Genomic DNA, 10,575 nt, shown 5'->3' on the forward strand with positions numbered 1-10,575 from the left:
ATGAAAGAATGAAAATCACTAATAAGAGAAATGCAAATCAAAACAACCCTGAGGTTTGATATCATAACTATGAAACAGGAAAAGATGATAAAAGATGGGGATACTAAATGTTGGAGGAATTGTGGGCAGGGAGGAAGACAAGTGCATTATTGATGGAGCTGTTTATTAGTAAACAAGTTTCTAAAGTAATTGGGAGTCTTGCAAATAAAGGAATTACAATTTCTACAACTTTTGACCAAGAGATTTCATTGCTAAACTTATCCTCCAAGGAGGTCATTGATAAGAAGGAAAACCACATATACACCAAGATATAAATAACAGTATTGTTTGTGGTAGCAGAGAATTGTAAACAAAGTAGATGCCCATTGATTGAGGAATAGCTAAACAAATTATGAATGCAACTGGATTATAAGAAATGATGGCTATAGAGAAGCAAGGAAATTCTCACATGATCTGGCACAGAGTTAAATCATCAGAGCAAAGAAAATAATGTGCACAATGACTTCCAAAATGTAAACAGAAAGAATAATAAAAAAAACTATCAAAATTAAAGATGTAAAATTAACAAGCCTGCCCTGCAAAGAAGAGAAATGAGAAGAAATCCCCAACTCACTGATTTGTAAAGACAGGAAACCCACAAGTATGTTTTATTTTTCACATATTTTCAAAGTTTTTCAATATATTGGTCACATTTTGGTGTTTTCTTTTCTTCCTCTGTTTTGTTCTTGTTGTCTTCTGTAACTATTTTTCTTTTTGTTTTATGGGATGGCTATCTGGGAAAGGAAAGGGAGGGTTACTGGGGGGAAAAAAACTATGGTGATACATAAAAGGAGAGAACAATAAAATTCACTCTAAAATAATGAAATAAGAATAGATATTAGCATGCTCAAAAAAGGACTAAAAAAAGAAATAAGAAAATGAATCACTTAAAACCAATTATAGAGAATATTTCCCATGTAAGGGATTCTCTCTAAAGAGTTGGCAAGTTCAAAACTTAAAAAAAATACAGAGATGGAATTTAAAATATGAGACCAATATTAAGATAGCAAAATTGGAAGATTATCTAGGTTCTCTTTAAGTCAAAACAACTAATCATTAAGACAGACTGTGACAAGAAAAATCTAAGAATTATGTCTCCCAGGAAAATACAATAAAATAAAAATCCTGAATATTGTACTACAGGAAATAATGTAAGACACATTTTCTTGGCATTTTGGAAACAACTGACAATATACAGATTGATAGAATTCATGGAAATCAAAGCAAAAAAAGCTCCAGTTCCATTCACTCTGAAAATATGTGCCTAAGATAAAGAAAAACAGCATTTAGGAGCAAAATTTTTAATTGGATGAGGGAAATCTGTCATGTATAAGAAGGATATTGAGCCAAGTTACATAATACCATTGTGTCTCCATCAAAATAGAAGAAAAAAAAAGAAAGTGATGACCCAAAAAGTCAAATTAAATTGAACACCCAAGCACCCATGATACAAAGTTGAGCTTAACCATTAATAGAAAAATGTAGATTTTCAGCAAAAGTAAAGGAATTTATGTCACTCCTGCTGAAGACACCAGAGACGATGAGGGCATTTGACATTCAAAGGCATTAAACAGAAAAAAAAGAAAAGGAAACCAGCCCCAATAGCATGGAAATCCAAAGTATATATCCCCAAATATATACATGTTTCAAGGACTAGGTAAGACTGTTAAAGGGTTTCATTAAAAAAGAATCAATTTTGTTTGTCTTTCGCTTTCGTATCACAGTTCTTTATTGCTATCGCTTCCCCCTCCACAATACAGAAAAACCAACCAACATTGCCCCCCCCATCCTGCTGCTCATGACTTATGTAAGATTTAGCATCTTCTACCTCTATGCAAAAACAAAGGAGGTTCCCCCTTCCTTATCTTCAGGCCTGACATCGACCGCTATAATTATTCCAAGTTCATCTTCCTCAGGCTGTTCTTTTAATTCACATGACTGTAGTTATTGTATTTTTACTCCTGGTTCTGCTTCCTAATCTACATTAATTCATACAAATCTTGCTTTGTTTCTTGTAATTCCTGGCTTCTTGCAACACAGTGGCAGCCTATTATACTCATAAGTCACAGCTTGTTCAGCCATTCCCCAGTACTAAAGCACTCAATTTATTTACTGTTTTTGGCTACAACAAAAAGTAATGTTATTAATATATGGATATATATTAGTCTTTTATTTCTATCTGACTTAATTAGTATATATGACCCATAGTGAGATCAATGGGTGAAAATATATCAGCAGTTTAGTAATTCAATTCGAAATTATTTTAATATTAATGATTTCAAACATTTTTTATGTGTTTGTTGACACTTTACAATTGTTCTTTAGAAAACTTTTAATATTCTTTCATCACTTATTTATTGGAGAATGGATCTTGGTCTTATATTTATTTCAGTTCCTATTTAGACATAAGACTTTCATTAGAGATATTTAATACAAAGATTTATCCTATTCAAGATTTTTATTTTAATGGTACTGGTTTTTTAATCACATTTTTATTTAAGTTTCAAATGTAAGGCTTTAAAAAACTTGCTGAAATTTTTTTTATTTTGTCTTTTGTTATCATTTCTAACTCACCCCTTTTTAAAATACCCCTCAATCTAGTAATACTTTTGAAATTTACTTTCTCTTCCATTCTTACTTGATCTTTATTTTAACATTTCCTTCCTATATTTAGATCACTTACCTGTTTTGATGTTGTTGTCCATTATGTAAGATACTAGTTTAATGAACATTGATAGCAAGTCACATTCCAGTTTTCCCAACAGTTCTTCTTAAGTAAAGACTCTTTCCCCCAAGTAGTTTATGTGCTCAGATTTAATGAACACTGCACAATTCTCCTTGCTTGGTTCTGGGTCCTGTTTATCTAGACGCTTTCACTATCTATTTTTAAATGTTTGACTCATACCAATTTTGACTACTGCTTTAGTATGTAGTATCATTTCTAGTGATTTTTTTTCTCCTTCATTGTTATCTTTTTCATTCTTTTATTTTAATTTCTAAACTTTTTCTCAGGCTCATTTTTTTTAAATTTTGAGGTCATTACAGGAAAAAAGCAAATAAAGAGATGTTCTGGGCAAAAGCAAGTAAAAAAAATACAAAATGGTACAGTAAAGGAAAGGGAGAGTGGGAGGGGCAATGTCCTCACTAAAAATACATGCTCCAATAGTCGTAGTGTCTAAGGAAAGTAAAGCTAACTAAAATGTAAAAATAACTCAATTATAAAAATAATTCTAGATGACTTTAACATGTGGGTTTCAAAAGAAAATTAAATATAAATAAAAATTAAATATTAAATGGATAAGTCTAAATTAAGTCTAAGTAATGTCTTGAACAATCAGTACAGTACATCAGAGAAAAACTAATAGAATAAGTAAGTAGGTTGTTTTTAATGATTGCATTGCAGCAATACACTAAAATATGCAACAAAGCTAAAGCAGTTTTCAGATGAAAATATGCATCCATGGAAACATATGTTATCATTTTAAACTTAACAAAAAGAATGTCTGTTAAAAGTAAAACCCCTTAAAATAAACACAAAAAATAAGAAAATATGAAAATCAAAGGAGAAATAAATCACATTGAAAACAAAAGGACTACTAAACAAAAAATCAGCTCTTTTTAAAGACTATGAATTCAGTAGGTTAGCTTTGTTAATTTAAAATCAATAAGACAAGAAAATATTTTCAGATTGAAAAAAGTGAAAAATATTAAGTCCTAAGTCATAACATACATTTTTAAAATGTTTCAGAACATATTGTATATGATTAAAAGCTAACAAAACTGAGAATTTAAAAGAAATGGGCAAATATCCTTAAGAAAACAAAAAAGCTGAATTAATACAACAGGAAATAGAGATATTAAACAATCCAAGCTCAGAAAGAAAAATAGAGGAAATCATAAAGGAATTACTAATGGAATTATAATACTCTGGTCCAGATGTCTATAAAATCCAATTCCAACAAAGACTTTGAAGTACTTAGTGGTGGATATGGGTTGAATAGAATGACAAACAAGACTTGGAAGCACATGGATGCAGTTCAGAATGCAAGCTTCTAGTGGGGTGACTCTTTGCAAAATCTTCTTGGGAAGTTGTGATGTCATTTGGCAGAAAATAGACTGAGGCCTCATTTTTATACCATAGGCTATAATAAATTTAAAATGAAAAACTGATCAAAATATGGTTGTAACATAAGAAATAGAGATTGGAAAGTTCTGTACTTCATGACCATATTATAGGGAAGAAATCATAACCAGACAAGGTGTATAGGATATATTGAAAGACAAAGTTTACAATTATTTATATCAAAATTGATTTTGCAGATACACACACACACACACACACACACACACACACACACACATATATATATATACATATACACATATATATGTGTGTGTATGCATCTATGTATGTATGTATGTATGTATGCATACGTATGTATACATAACTAAAATATGAAGACTGGTAACTTCCAAAAAAGATATACACAATATCATATGAATGCAAATGAAAACTACTTCAAACTTTCATATCACATCCACAAAATTGGCAAAAATTGTAACAAATTAAGATAATCAATACAACGAGGAACATGGAAAGATGAGCACAATAAAACATTGTTAGTGAAACTGTGAATTAGTCCAAACATTTTGCAAAACCACTTAGAAAGAAGAAACAAAAAATACTAAATTGTTCATTCCCTCTGAATGAGTAATCCCACTCCCAAGAGTATACCCAAAAGTTTTCAGTAACACAGAGAAAGGTCATATGTGCACCTTCAAATATTCAAGGCAAAACTATTTTTAGAAGTAAAAAGTTGTAAAAAAAAAACATATCCAATGATTTTCTATTTTGACTGAATAAATTATGGTAAGCGAGCATAATAGAATATTATTATGCCATAAGGAGTGGCAAATATGACAACATGAGAGAAATCTGAATGCACTGGTATGACCTGTTGCTACACAAAGGAAGGTGACCCAAAGACCATAGTCACCATGATGACAGCTTAAGTAGAGATAACTAAAAGGCAATAGGACTTAGGTATAATGTGATAACCAATGTCAGCTCCAAGTAATTGAGGTAAAAACACATTTCTTCCATTTCAATAAGGACATGTTAAACCATAATGACAAAAAGTTGCTTGCATTGTCAATTGTAGTGAAACGGGTAGATGGTTTTATTAACTGCTTTTAGAGCAGGTACAATTGGTGAGTATAAGGATGTGATTGATGGGCTACCTCCTACAATCAGGAAACGTTCCCTGTTCTCTTAGTTACTAGTTCTCCATCCCACCTCAAATTGTTCTATATCTTCTTCTTTCTTTACCTGTTTGGTCCTTCAGGAAACTACAAGTTTGCTCAGGACAGAAACTTTTTATCTCATTAGTATATACTCAGAGGGCAGCTAAATGGTGTAGTGGATACAATGACAGGCCTGAAGTCAGGAAGACTCATCTTCCTGAATTCAAATCTGGCCTCAGACATGATGGAAACAACTGAACAACAATATATGCCCAGAGCCTAGCAGAGTGCCTGGCATAAAGAGGACACTTGGTAAATGGTTTTTTGATTGTCTTAGATTGGGTGTGTTCAAACAAAAAAAAAACTGATTTAAAATAAAAAATCATTCCAGGCCAATCTAATAAAATCGTCAGGCTTTTTTTTTTTAATATTCACAGTTCACAGGGGACATCCGCATATATTATCTCAATTGATCTGAATTATCTTGTCAACATGGCTAGTGTGTAAATATTGCTTACATTGCTTATGCTGTAGAAACATAGTGGGAATTCAATAAGAAACTATAGGTAAAGCATCTTGCAACCACAAAAAGTGTCTATGTGAGCCATATTATACTTTTACAAAATTATAAATTTTGTGTCCAGCCTTAATTTCCTCCTCCGTGAAAATGGAATGGGAGGAGAGCATTAAGCTCCATTCTATCTCACATTCTAAATTTTTGTTTATTTCCAAGAGAAAATAGCCTTTTCTGGACAAATGTTTTTCGAAGAAGCTGATTGCTAAGATGACCAAAATAGCATTTATGAACTCTTTCTACATGAAAGTAGGGGAAGAGGCTGGGAGATAAAATCACTTGAAAATACTAACATATATTTCCTGGTGCCCAGGTAGAAAGATCTAGGTACTAGATGCAAACACCTTAGCTTAGCACAGAAACGTGCTCCCCTGACAACAAGAACAAACAAAATTCTGGATTTTAAACCCTCCCATACAATGGGTGTCCACAGGTAGAAGCTCCATGGTTTGAGTCAAATCTTAATGCAAAACCGATATTATAGCCTCATCCTCTTTTAGAGGGTATTGGTTCCTTCTCCTTCAAGTCTTTAATGGAAACCTGAATTTACCTTTGGGGAGATTCTCTAGGCCAGTGAAAATGACAAGACACCCCACCTTCTCCTCTGGCTTTTGCCTTAAATCCCATGCTGAGGAACACTTCATCCATCCAACATACCCCTCCCGTATCATGGTCTTTCTCACTTTCTGCAGGCATCACCACAGCTCTTGAGCTTCCTATCCAGTATGACTTGATCTCAATATATGATCAGCCTACTTACTTTTTGATTACACATTTCCTGACTGTTACAATTTGTTCAATGATTTGCAACCACTGCATCATAATAAGATACAGTCAACTCATATCCACCAGGCACCTCTCCATTGTCCTTTGAGTCACCTACAGATCTGGCACTTTGGTGATTGTAGTATTCCATGACTTCCAGTCATCTAGTATTCCCAGAAGAATATTGATGTTAAATGAAGGCTTGTAGCATCATGAAAGAGGATAATATCAATGAAATGAATGCATTATGTCCTAAATGCAGTCCAGCCCATTCCATTCTTCTCCTCAAGGGAGATTTTTCCCTGATATTCAACTAATAGATGAACTAACATAGTAGATGCTCAACAAATCTTGTGAGATTGGCCATAGATCTAATCACAGAATTGCAGAGTTGTAAGAGACCTTACAGTCTGCCTTGTCCAAATCATACATGGAAAAAGATCCCATTCTACAATACACTCATTCTTTATTGAAGACCATCAATGAGGGAAAAACCACTAACTGCTAAAGAAGTATATTCAATTCTTACAGAAAAATAGTCATCAAAAAAATTCACTGACATCGATCCTAAATTTATGTTTGTACTTTTATCCCCTTACCTATGTCTCATTTTTCAACATTTATTGAGTAGTAATACTTTTATTTTTGTCTAATTTGTCATATAATCTACAATAGTACTCTCTTCATACTTATAGGTGCTGAAATGTTTCTTGGTGTGATTTGAATTAATAACTTGTGAAATCCTTCCATGTGAAGTTGGAGTGTGCATAAGCAGCATCTTCTGTTTATCATTGCCTTATTCTTCAGGATCATCGTTTATTTTTGCCTTTGCTCCAATGAGTTGATAGATGATGTGACTTGCACAGAAAGCTGATTCAGAAATGATGCCCATATATAATTTATTTTTGCTAAAATGTAGTTTTGATTTTTGTGAAGGATCCAAAAATTCTGCAAGCCTTCAGCCTCTTGAATTCCTTAATCTTGAATACAGTTTAACCTGTTTTCCACCATCCTTTCTTCTGCCCATTTTTACATTGAAGCGACCAAGTACCTATGCTCAAGTTCACATGGTTTGCAGGGTCTTCTCAAGTTCCCCAAAGGAGTTCTCCATAATTTCTTTCTCTACAAGAGATGTTGGTACACAAATTGTACTTATCTCCATGGTGGTTGATTGTCTATATACATCACTGGCACTACAAAATGAGATTATCAAATAGCTCTTGAAATGGCAGGGTCTCTTTGTTTGCTTATTCCATTGAGCACAAGAAGAAACCAACTCTGCCAAAGCCCTTATCTGTATATCCAAGGAGCCATCCTTCCATTTGGCCCAATTACTGGTCATCGGAAAAGTATCTGAGATTTAGAGAACCAAGAAGTCAGATAATGTTTATGGATGTCTGTAATTCTTATATCCCTCTGCCCTCTTATTTGCCCCTCTCCCACCCTGATTATAGGTGTGGAAGAAGAGCTAAGCCTGAGCTCCATTTTGCATGTTCCTTTTTGTCATGCGTTACTATGGCCAAAGAATCCACAGCCTAGTGGCCAGCCTACAAATGATGAGCCATCAGAGAAGACACTCAATCTGTCAATGTACGACATAGGAAGCTTGCCCACCTTGGACCTAAGGGAGCTTGGATTCCCCAGTACAGACTTTGAGAATAGTCATAACTATTTTTAAAATTTGCAAGAGGCCTTACCCACTTTACCTCATCATAATCTCACAACAACCCTGTGACATTGGCATAACGGAAGGTATTATAATCTATTTCAGAGATGAGGAAGCTGAGGCTCAGAGCTCTTAAATAACTTTCCTAGATTTGCCAGCAAGGAAGCATCAGACATAGGCTAGAACACCGACACATTCATATTCCACGCTCATATCTGACACTGCCTCTTGAGAATCCAATATCACCTTTGTTGCCATGATGAGGCATCAAAGCATAACTTTTATGGAGGATTATTTGTCTTCAAATAACATTCTTAAACTAGGACTCTCTTCTGCTTTCCTATTACCTTAATGTTATTATTTATATGTGGATATTTGACATAAATGGGGGTGTGACGACAGACAAAATATTCCCATTAGGTATTTACATTGTTTCATTACTCCAATTTAATCCAAAATGCATTTATTAAGCATCAACCATGTGCCTGACATTGTGCAATTAGAAGATTGGAGATAAAAACACAAAAAACTGAGAGTCCTCGTCTGCGTGGAGCTTACATTCCACTGGAGTGGGGCAGCATGTACAGAGAAAGGTAAATACAAAACACATACTAAGTAAAGCCAAAGTAATTTAGTGGGCTTGGGAGAGCCCTGATAACTGGGGGAAGCTGGAAAGGCCACACCCTAGGAAATGTCTGCTTCTTTCTCAAAAAATATTTTAGATTTTGAATTCTTCTCTCTGCACAAGGGCTGTGGACATCCTGCCCTTTTGTTCATGTCTCTGTTTTAAGTATGGGATTTGTATTGTGAGCCTGAAGTAACGCTGTAAAAAATTATGGGGGATGGATGCAAAATGAAGAATACCTAGGAGTCACTGAGACTAGACAGCTAATGGTCACCCCAAGGTGTAGACATGTGCATAGCACACTGGCCTCAGCCTCAATTGCTATCCAGAGGAAGAGCCTCTGAGACTGCTTGACCTACTCACTGGTAAATTTAATCTCGCAACCAGATACTCAGCCAGGCACAAGCCCATAAAACTAGTATCCTAAGAAAAGCTAACCCTGGATAAGGGTATTTTTATCCTAGTGGTGGATTGGGGCCTTTACCAAGTACTGTCATTAAGTGTTATCATCCTGCCCAACGATGCTTCACTGTAGTATACTTCCAGAGAAAACCAGGAGTCCTGTGGAAAATGTCCAAAACTCTACTCCCAGTGGATTTTGCCCAATGTCTCCTGATGCAGACACGTACCTATGGAAACCCTTTCAACGGTCTGAGAAAACCTAGCCAAGTAAAGGAATCAGAAAGCAGTTTTCCTTCTGCTACTCAAGTAACCGCACAACCCTGAGGACATTGCCTTAACCAAAGGCTTGTACTTAGAATGAATTGTAACTCTCACAACCAGGAAACCCAGGAGAGCAGAAACCTTGCCAGCAAGGTCCTGAAGGGAAGAGGGACAATTGCATAGGATAATTATGAGAAGGGATATGCACATCCTGAGCTCGGCTAAATGTGAGGCTGAAGAGGGCAATCAAAGAGCTAGCCTCAAGTCAAAGCCTGCAGTTGAGGTGTGAGTAACTGACAAGAATCCAATTGCATACTGAAGCAAAGAACTTAATGGTACAAGAAATTAAACCTTCAAGGAGGATTCCTCCTGATGAGGGAAAAAAATCTATGATGAAGAAGTGAGTGTGGGGAAGCAACCAGCGAAAGGGGAAAATGTCTCTGTGACAGAGAAGGTTCCTGTTTGGCCATTCAGGAAGCCACATAGGACTTTCATGCTGCATGGACTTCCCCAAGCCAAGGGACTTTCCACTCCTTATCTTTCCTGAGAGGAAAAGTTCCAACAAGACATCTTAATTTTAGTCTTGACACTGAGGCCCTGAAACCTCAACATAAATTATCAAAATGCCCTTTGAAAGTTTGTCTGCTTGCAACTTCAAATGGAATTTGGAATTACACAGAAAGAGTGGGAAATTAGCAAAGCCCCAAACTGGCACTTGGAAGACGACATCCTTTTCCCTTTAGGCTTCTCAGCCTAACAGATGAAACTCGACTGGTGGAGTGGTCCTGCTCATCAGACATGACTCCGTATGAGTGGAGCTTTGAGGAAATGAGAAAAAAGCGAGACTGACACCCTCACATTTACGTTTCTTCCCCTGACCTCATTTGCTGAGAGGGCCCTGAATCTGAGCGATGGAAAAATGTTTTCTTAACAAAATCAGGCTCTTTCACCTCGGTCTCAGACAATCACAATGGTCTGCCCAGGCTAAGATCATCTGAA

The 10,575-nt window shown here is 35.4% G+C and overlaps 1 long non-coding RNA gene across 1 annotated transcript; it reads right to left on the bottom strand.

The window, feature by feature from the left end:
- Nucleotides 1-633: 633 nt before the first annotated feature.
- On the bottom strand, nt 634-2,890 carry LOC144456166 (uncharacterized). Its single transcript, XR_013485079.1, has 2 exons — nt 2,723-2,890; nt 634-773 (listed from the first exon to the last, which is right to left on the bottom strand). It is a non-coding gene; the product is annotated as an uncharacterized LOC144456166 (long non-coding RNA).
- Nucleotides 2,891-10,575: the final 7,685 nt, after the last annotated feature.

Source organism: Phascolarctos cinereus, unplaced genomic scaffold (genome assembly GCF_003287225.1).
Source record: "Phascolarctos cinereus isolate Bilbo 61053 unplaced genomic scaffold, phaCin_HiC Scaffold_3;HRSCAF=262, whole genome shotgun sequence".
NCBI classification, from domain to species: domain Eukaryota; kingdom Metazoa; phylum Chordata; class Mammalia; order Diprotodontia; family Phascolarctidae; genus Phascolarctos; species Phascolarctos cinereus.